General features: G+C 41.1%; 1 protein-coding gene across 3 annotated transcripts in view; it reads left to right on the top strand.

Annotated features, from left to right (window-relative positions):
* Positions 1–3,429: 3,429 nt before the first annotated feature.
* The window catches only part of LATS1 (large tumor suppressor kinase 1), a 49,707-nt gene continuing 43,802 nt past the window's right edge, over positions 3,430–9,334 (top strand). Inside the window, exons 1-2 of one of the 3 annotated variants that reach the window (XM_034669286.1) lie at positions 3,440–3,888; positions 8,059–8,139. The gene's annotated coding sequence lies outside the window, so the exon portion shown is untranslated. Of the gene's footprint in view, positions 3,889–8,058; positions 8,140–9,334 lie in introns of all 3 variants that reach the window. The other 2 variants (XR_004628173.1, XM_011226576.3) reach the window with 2 other exon arrangements.

Raw genomic sequence — 9,334 nt, 5'->3', positions numbered from 1 at the left:
CTTTGAACGTTTTCAGCAGAAGCTGATTATTTTCAGAATTTCCCAGCATGATCTACACTCTCATCCCATTGGTTAGGAGATAGGATAAATGTACTCAAGTGCTTAGGCCCACTCTTCTAGTCCTCCCAATTATCAGTGGCATGTGAATCACTGGTATTTGACTATAGTTATTGAAATATTTGTAAACCTAATTTATTGACATTCTGCCCCATTTATTTATCTTGTTCACAAAGCTGCTGTGGGGAGATACCAGTGCTATAGCTATCCCATCAAAAATTTTGTATAATTGAAAAATCCTTTGTCCTTTGTAACACTTCCATTTATTGTGGAAACATCTTTTTAATAATCCATTCTAGAATCTTGTCTAAGAAGAATACTAAGTCCACCAGTATAGTTTATATCAAGCCTTCATTTAAGCTTATGGTATCAATATGGTACCCAGCTCAGATTAGTTACATGGTTTGAAGCAGTAGCAGTGCTCTACAGTCTTACAGATCAGAAACCTGGGGACATTTGAACTACAACAAGCAAGTATTCACTCTGAGCAGTATCTTCTGAACCACAACATTAAATGTCAATGTAGAGAACTAACAGACTACCATCATCTTAGCATCAAAACAATTCCAACATTTTGCTGTATTAGGTGAACCACGGGGTGGGGAGCGGGTAAGAAGGGAGAAGTAGAATGACTAGAATATACCTGATGAGGTAAAACATAATAATAATAAAAAATAATAATAATTAATTAAAAATAAACTAATGTCCGGTTCCAAACTGTCATAACTAGACTTTGGGGGATAGTAGCTGACAGATTAGCCTAACAGAGTCATCAGAAATGCATCAGCTATCAAAAAATTTTTGTGCAGGCCGTGGACATAAGCTAAACTGTAATAATAGACTGTAAAATAATAGCTGCAACTCATCAAAACACAGATTTTACCCCTTCATAGTATGGAATGAAGTTAAATTTTAAAATTTCTTAGCAAGAGATGCCCTATAAACAATGATACCCCAGTACTAACAAGCATATCTAGAAACCAGATTTGGTTTCTTTTTTTTCCCCCTAAGATTTTATTTATTTGAGAGTGAGTGAGAGAGAGAGCATTAACGAGGTGAAGGGCAGAGGGAGAAGCAGAGGGCAGAGGGAGAAGCAGACTCCCCGCTGAGCAGGGAGCCTGATGCGATGCAGGGCTCCATCAGGGACTCCTGAATCATGACCTGAATCGAAGGCAGATGCCTAACCAACTGAGCCACCCAGGTGCCCCCAGATTTGGTCTCTAATACCATTCAAGGAAAAAGGACTTCTTGGAAGGACAGGGAATATATAAGATAGCTTGAAGCATCTCTTACTGTCAGAAAGTAAGGAAGTTCTTTTATTTTTTTTTAAGTAGGTTCCACACTCCATGGAGCCCAATGCGGTAGTTGAACTCATGACCCTGAGATCAAGACCTGAGCTGAGATCAAGAGTCAGATACTTAACCACCTCAGCCATCCCAGTGCCCCTAAAGGGAGTTCTTTTAAAAAACAATTTTAAAAGGTCATAATAATGGGGAGAAGGGTATGTCAAAGGGACACAGAAGCCAGTTCAACTGGAAGAGCTCCTAACAGTCAAAGTTGGAACAATTTGATCAACAAAATAAATAAAACACTCAAACTATAAAATAAATATCCACGAGTCCATATTGATATGTTTTTAAAAATAATGAAGAGATGAATCTGCTCAGAATTCCAACTGATTTATGTAAATTCTCTGCCCAAAAAGAGGTAGAACCCAATTCACCCCTTAACTGTGGGCTGCTTATAGCCTACAGCGTTCCCCTAAGACTGAGTTACTGGGAGGCCTTACGTTCTCAGGGCCACATTGCTCTTCAGACTTCTTCCATGTTTGCTGTCCCTGTTTCTATAGTCACCCAAGCATGAAATTTGGTCCCTACATCTGTTGATTAAAAAAAACTGAAACCCTAAGTCCCCATTTCCATGAAGCATTGAAAAGTTGAGTAGGTTGAACCTGGACCAAGGGTTTTCCATCACAGCAATACAAAGCCTTTCAAATGCAGTGGTAGGTATTGTCATTCAGAGACATCCAGCAGCATTAGTAAGCATTTCCCTGCTCTTTCACCTCCCCCCACTCTCTAGTCTCAGCTGCTTTTCATCTTGGGGATTGCTTCATCCTTCCTGACCATTCCTTCTCTTCTTTCCTGCTCTCCTCTCCCCCTGCTTCATTGGAGTTAAACCTCTAGTCCCAGATAGAGCAATTTTCACTGAACCCCCTGAATTATCTAGGAGATTTCCCCAGAACAGTAGTTTATGAAGATACTCAACTTTAGGCTTGGAATTGAAGAGCTTAAGTAAAGAAGTTCCCTGGATGGTGACAGAGGTGACAAGATGGGGGGGGGGCAGTATGCTTTTCCAGATACAAAATCCTTCTGGAAAGGACAGGCAGGCCTGTGAACATACTAGATTCATGTAATTTTGAGGCTGAAATTGTCCCCAAAGGTTACTTAGTCCTGCTGTTGAAGAAAGTAAGACCTAGGTCTATTATGTGACCCACCTTGGGTCATACCCTCTATCTTCTACAATCTCTGTGCTTGTGCTTGTAGAGTTTCAACCAAGTGCTCTTGGAATGGAATCTTCTTTTAACAGAAGTTTTCACATTTGAACCTCAGAATACAATGGCCATTTAATTTAACATCATGAAAAGAGGTCTTTAATATGAAGACAATTTTTATAGTCTTTAGTAGAAGAATGAAAAGAGATGTTTTGAGAGGGCTCCTGTCTGGCTCAGTCGGTTGAGCCTGTGACTCTTGGTGGTGAGTTCCTGCCCCATGTTGGGTGTAGAGATTACTTAAAAAAATAAAATCTTAAAAAAAAAAAAAAGAAAGGAAAGGAAAGATAGAAAAAAGAAAAAGATGTTTGAAAATACTAACTATATATTTTCTAGAGGCAGATTTGGCAAAGGCACTCTTTACAAAGGGTAGGTGGTACTTTCAAATGCCATAACCCAAGTGACCCGTTTCAAACATCTAATTCAACTAAGCAAGACATAAAATCTCTCCTGGGAGTCACCGTTATTCCAATTATGGCAATAATGATATCCCCGTCTATCCATTCGGTTAACAGGTCAAAAATCTCCAAACTCTGTTAACCCCGTCTTGGCTCAAGAATGTATTAATCTGGCTGATTGGGCAAATACTTAACTACGGACTTACTCGGGGAAAGAGTGCTAAGCAAAACTCAATTCATTTCAAAGCCTCTAGAAATCTCCATCCTAGTGCGCACAGCAAGGTTTCAGAGCAACTCATTGCTGTTTCCTACTGAGAATTCAGCTCCTTGAGATGCGCATCTTATTCTCTATTCGTGCACAGAAAGAGCGCAATTTAAAAAAAGAGAGAGATACTGAAATGAGCGGACTTGGGAGGGGGAGAGCCTGATCCACGAGCCGGGGCGAGTCAGCCGGGCAGCGCCAGGCGGGGGCGACGCGGGGCGACGCTCGCCAACACGCTGAGAAGAGGGCGACCAGCGGAGGGCGGGAGGCCACAGGCTGCGCGCTGGCTGCTGGCGGCCGGGCGGACAGAAGCCCCCAGTTCTCGGCCCCCGCGCAAGCGACGCCGGGAAATGCCTACATCCGGGAAACCTGCGGCGGAGTGCGGCGGCGGCGACACCGAGTGGAAGGCAAAATGGCGGCGGCGGCGGTGGACTGGTGCTGAGGGGAGAGCCAGGTCCCCGCGACCCCCGCGACGGGCCGCGCTGGCCCGCGGCAGCTCCCCGGCGTCTCTCCCGGCCCTGTCCCACCAGGGATACTTGGGGTCCCTGGGACGGGCTCCAGCCACCTGGCCGCCCGCCCTCGGGCCCGTGGCCGCTGTCCAGGAGCCCCGCTGTCCCCTGCAGGTAGGTCTGGGGCTGGCGTGGCGGGTGGGGCGCACTCTCTCCTCCCGAGCCCGAGCCCGAGTTGGCGGGGCGGTGGCCGCCGGGGCCCACGCCCAGCCCCGCTGGCGGGGGTCCAGGGCCTGCTGCGGACGGGCGGGCCGGGCCGAGTCGGCCCGGTGCGGGCCTGATTTGGCTGGTTGCATGGACCTGAGCTGAGCCCTGCCCTGGAGAAGCGAGGGTTGGCCGCGCCCGGGGCTGAAGGAAGAGCCGCAGGCACTGCGGCCTTGGAAGTGCAGGTTAGGTTGGGGAGAGTTGGGCTAGTTGGAGGCTTTGCGGCGGCTGTCTGCTGCTTCCACCCCTATCCCCAACACGGACGGGTCAGTGTTAACGAAGGAAGGAAAGTGAAAGGTGGTTCTGAAAGAAAATTGCAGTGAAAGAGCCGCAGTTCTTTGCATCCCAGTAGGACTCGATCCTGGATTTACCTTGAAGAAAGCCGGGGAATTTCTATTTTCTATTTCCCGTCCACTGTAATGTTAGCTTACTGTTCATAATCAGAAGGGGTAGGAGCGATAGAGCGATTTTTATGGAGTAGGAATGTGTACATAAAATGAAGGAAAGAAAAGGAAAGGAATATTATTTGTTATAACTTCAAAAAGAACTTGAATCTCAAAGAATGATTCTCCGGTGACTTGATTTAACCCCATTCTCTGACTTCTCCAATTGAAAGTTACTAAGAGAAAGTTTAATGTTTGTCGCCCCATTATGTTACTATGACTTAAAAAATATATATCGTTGTGTAAAAGTTATAACTCTAGTGAGAAATAAGAAAAATAAAGTCTCACACACAAATATTGTGTCACTTCACCCAGGATCATGAAGCTTGTCAGGCCTTTATAGATTATTTATTGAAGATTAAAATTCTATATCAGTTTTCCTTCATGAGGAAGAAAAGGTAGGACATTATAATTGAAATGAATGTTCTCTGCTAAGATAACTACATTTGTGATTTAAGTAAGGTTACTTTTTTCCTTTAATAAGTTCATAGGCAGGTAAAATGAGCTACTTGATTCCCTAAAGCAGTGGAGGAATTTGACTGATTTAACAGTAAAAGAAGTAGCATTGTGTTCTCTGATCAGCTGCGGCTGCAAGAAACTAGATCATGGTACATGCTGGGGAAGGTGCATTCTTTCTAAGCCTGAATATCTATTGAATATGCCTTGCCACTCTCCAAAAGCAAATGAAAAAAATAACTTTTACAATTTTTGGTGTGAAAAAATTTATAAGTTTTGGGTTTTGTTTTTAGTATGTCTGTTTTCTTCTATAGATTGTTTTTGTTTTTAATGCTAGTCCTTGTTATTCTGTATAAATATAGCCTTGGAATAGATCCAACTCTGGTTATTTAGTTTTCATTCTAGATGTTACATTTAGATTAGTGGTTTTTTGTAGACCACAAAGTTACTTAGTCATTGAACAACATTTTTATCAAGTGGAAATAGCAGTCATTTTTCAGCATAAGATAAAATATAGTGGTAGTTTTCACTTTTGATCAGCTTTGTAGAAAGCAAATTGATGAAAATGTCATCAGTATGGAAGAGAGTCTTGAATATTGCTGTCTAAACAACTGAGACTATATGCTGGTAAGAAAGAAACAGTACATATTACTACTATTGCTATTCTCATAACTGACTTAGTCAAAGCATTGAGACAGACCATCTTTTTTTATAAACCTAATTCAACCCAGGGTAACACTTTGAAGTCTTATTATGTAATGGTACCTATTCCCCCCGCCAAGTTGGACAAGGTAGCCACAAAAACTGGGTTTGCTGACATTTACATATTTGATGAAGGTATGAAGTTTCAAAAGAAACCGAGGTTTTGTCTGTTCAGTCTAACCAATTTAAGTGTTCCTTGAAAGAATGAGTGAGTCATGATCCCTGCCTTTAGGAAACTCAAGATGCAGGTTCTGATGAGAAGAGCGCTGGGCCAGTTCAGGATGTATGGATTCTGTTTCTAGTGTGACCTCCAGCTGGCTGTGTGAACTTAGACCAATTTATCTCTCTGGATCCATTTCCTCATCTGGAGTGTGTATGGAGGGTATATATATATATATTTAAGATATATATATTTAAGATACCCTATTCTCTATGAATCTGTGATCTAGTAGGAAAAATGAGACAACTACAAGAGTAGGGCAAAAACATAGATTTTATTTGACCATGCAAAGTCATTTACAGTTCAGAGAAGGATAACAAACGGGCAATTCAATGAAATCTTTGTGAAGACGGCATGTGAATGGCACCTTAAAAGTTGTGTATAATTTCTACAAGGAAGAAATATGGCAGGGGCTCTCCCAAGAAGAAACAGGATGAGTAAGGACATGAAGGTAGAAAAGCACAGGTACAAAAGCTGAGAGCAAGTAATTTGGCTTGGTTAGAGTATAAGGTACAGTGGGGAGAATCCAGGTAAGATAGTGAAAAGAGGTAAGAAGATGACTGACATTGAGTTGGGCATTTATTCTACACATTTGACATGCACAATTGACCTTTGAACAACACAGGTATGAAGTGTGCGGGTCCACTTATACACAGATATTTTTCATTAAATATATTGGAAAATTTGGGGGAGATTTGTGACAGTTTGTATAACCTAGAAATACTGAAAAAACTAAGAAAAAGTTATGTTTTGTAAGAATACAGAGTATAATACTTATACAAAGTTTATGTTAACTGTGTTTGTATTACCAGCAAGGCTTCTGGTCAACAGTAGGCTATTAATGGTTAAGTTTTTGGGGAGTCAAAGGTTATACTCCGCTTTTCAACTGCATACGGTGTTGGCACCCCTAACCCCCTGTGGTGTTCAAGGGTCAACTGTATTAAACTGTATTTTGAGCATAATGCTCAAAATAACCCCATTAGAAAGAACCATTATTGCCCACATTTGAAGATGAAGAAACTTGAGGCACAGCTTGCCAAGATTACACAGCCTGTTAGTGGTAGAACTGGGATTTGTACCCTGCAGTTTGACTCCAAAGCTCTCTAACCACTAATTTAAAGGAGTCATTGAGGGTTCTGGAGTAGAGAAGTGATATGATCAGAACTATTTATTTGGAAGATTATCTGGCACCAGTGTAACATGAGTTAGCAGTAAGCTATTTTGCTTTGAAGAATTCTTTTAAAAACTCTCTTTACTTATTATTAATTTGAATTTTTACATTTGCGGTTAGCAAAGATTACTAAGATTTGTTAATGCCACTGTTGACTATATCATGTTGGTTGGAATTGTAAATTAGTACACCTTTCTAGAAGGCAACCTGACAGTAAGTGTCAGAATTTTATTTCATTTTACTTTTTGGCATATCTTTTCCTTTACTTTTTTTCCTTTTTCAAAAATTTTATTTTATTTATTTTAAAGATTTTATTTATTTACTTGACAGAGAGAGAGAGACAGCCAGCGAGAGAGGGAACACAAGCAGAGGGAGTGGGAGAGGAGGAAGCAGGCTCATAGCGGAGGAGCCTAACGTGTGGCTGGATCCCAGAACGCTGGGATCACGCCCTGAGCCAAAGGCAGACGCTTAACGACTGAGCCACCCAGGTGCCCCCAAAAATTGTATTTTATTTTAAACTCCAGTGTAGTTAACATACAGTGTATATTTCAGGTGTATAATATAGTGATTCAATAATTCCATACATCATCCAGTGCTCATCATCAAGTGCACTCCATAATCCCTGTCACCTATTTTACCAATACCCGTACACACACCCCCTCTGGTAACCATTAGTGCTCTATAATTAAAGGTCTGTTTCACCATCCATGTCTTTGCAAACGATAAGATTTCATTCTTTTTTGTGGCTGAATAATATTCCAGTGCATATGTGCCCACTACATTTTCTTTATCCATTCATCTATTGATGGATGCTTGGGCTGCTTCCAATTTGGCTATTATAAATAATGCTGCTATAAACACAGGGGTGCATTGATCTCTTTGAATTAGTGTTTTTGTTTTTTGGGGGTAAATACCCACTAATGCAATTACTGGATCTAAGGGTAGTTCTATTTTTAACTTTTTGAGGAATTTCCATCCTATTTTCCACAGTGGCTGTGCCAGTTTGCATTTCCATCAACAGTGCAAGAGGATTCCTTTTTCTTCACATCCTCACCAACATTTGTTGTTTCTTGTGTTTTTGATTTTAGCCATTCAAATGTCAGGATTTTAAATACAGGCATACCTTGGAGATATTGCCGGTTTAGTTCCAGACCACTGCAATAAAACAGGTATTGTAATAAAGTGAGTCAAATGAATTTTTTGGTTTCCCAGTGCACTTAAAACTCATGTTTACACTATACTATAGTCTACTGATAGTACAATAGCATTATGTCTAAGAAGATAATATTAATTAAAAAATAACGTTACTGCTCAAAAATGCTAACCTTCATCTGAGCTTTTAGCAAGTCATAATCTTTTTGCTGGTGGAAGGTCTTGCCTCCGTTGGTGATGGCTACTGACTGATCAGGGTGGTGGTTGCTAAGCGTTAGGGCAGCTGTGGCGGTTACTTAAAATAAGACAACAGCGAAGCTTGCTGTATCAGACTACTCTTCCTTTCATGAACAATTTCTCTGCACCACATGAAGCTGTTTGATAACATTTTAACCACAGTAGAACTTTTTTCAGTATTGAAGCCAATCCACTCAAAGCTTGCCACTGCTTTCTCAACTAAGTTAAGAAACTCAGTTAAGTTTATGTGATATTCTAAGTCCTTTGTTGTCATTTCAGCAGTCTTCACAGCATTTTCACCAGCAGTAGAGTCCATCTTGAGAAACTACTTTCTTTGCTCATCCATAAGAAGCAACCCCTCATCCATTAGAGTTTTATCATGAGGTTGCACCACATCTGTAGTTATATATTTCCTCCACTGAAGTCTTGAACCCCTCAATATCATCCACGAGGGTTGGGAATCAGCTTCTTCCACACTCCTCTTAATGTTGTTGTTTTGACCTCTTCCCATGAATTATGAATATTCTTAACGGCATCTAGGATGGTGAATCATTTCCAGAAGGTTTTCAGTTTACTTTGCCCGGATGTATCAGAGGAATCACTGTGTATGGCAGCTATAGCCTTACAAAATGTATTTCTTAAATAATGAGACTTGAAAGTTGAAATGACTCCTTGATCCATGAACTGCAGATTAGATGCTGTGTGAGCAGACATGAAAACAACATTAATCTCATTGTATATCTCCAGCAGAGCTCTTGGGTGGCCAGGTACATTGTCAATGAACAGTAATATTTTGAAAGGAACCTTTTTTTTCTGAGCAGTAGGTCTCAACAATGGGCTTAAAATATTCAGTAAACCATATTGTAAACAGATGTTCTGTCATCCAGTCATTGTTGTTAACATTTATAAAGCCAAGCAGAGTAGATTAAGCGTAACTGTTAAGGGCCCTAGGATTTTTGGAATGGTACATGAACA

The sequence above is a fragment of the Ailuropoda melanoleuca genome, chromosome 10 (genome assembly GCF_002007445.2).
Source record: "Ailuropoda melanoleuca isolate Jingjing chromosome 10, ASM200744v2, whole genome shotgun sequence".
NCBI lineage: Eukaryota > Metazoa > Chordata > Mammalia > Carnivora > Ursidae > Ailuropoda > Ailuropoda melanoleuca.
Note: the sequence above shows the minus strand (reverse complement) of the source record. Positions and strands in the feature narration are given on the sequence as shown.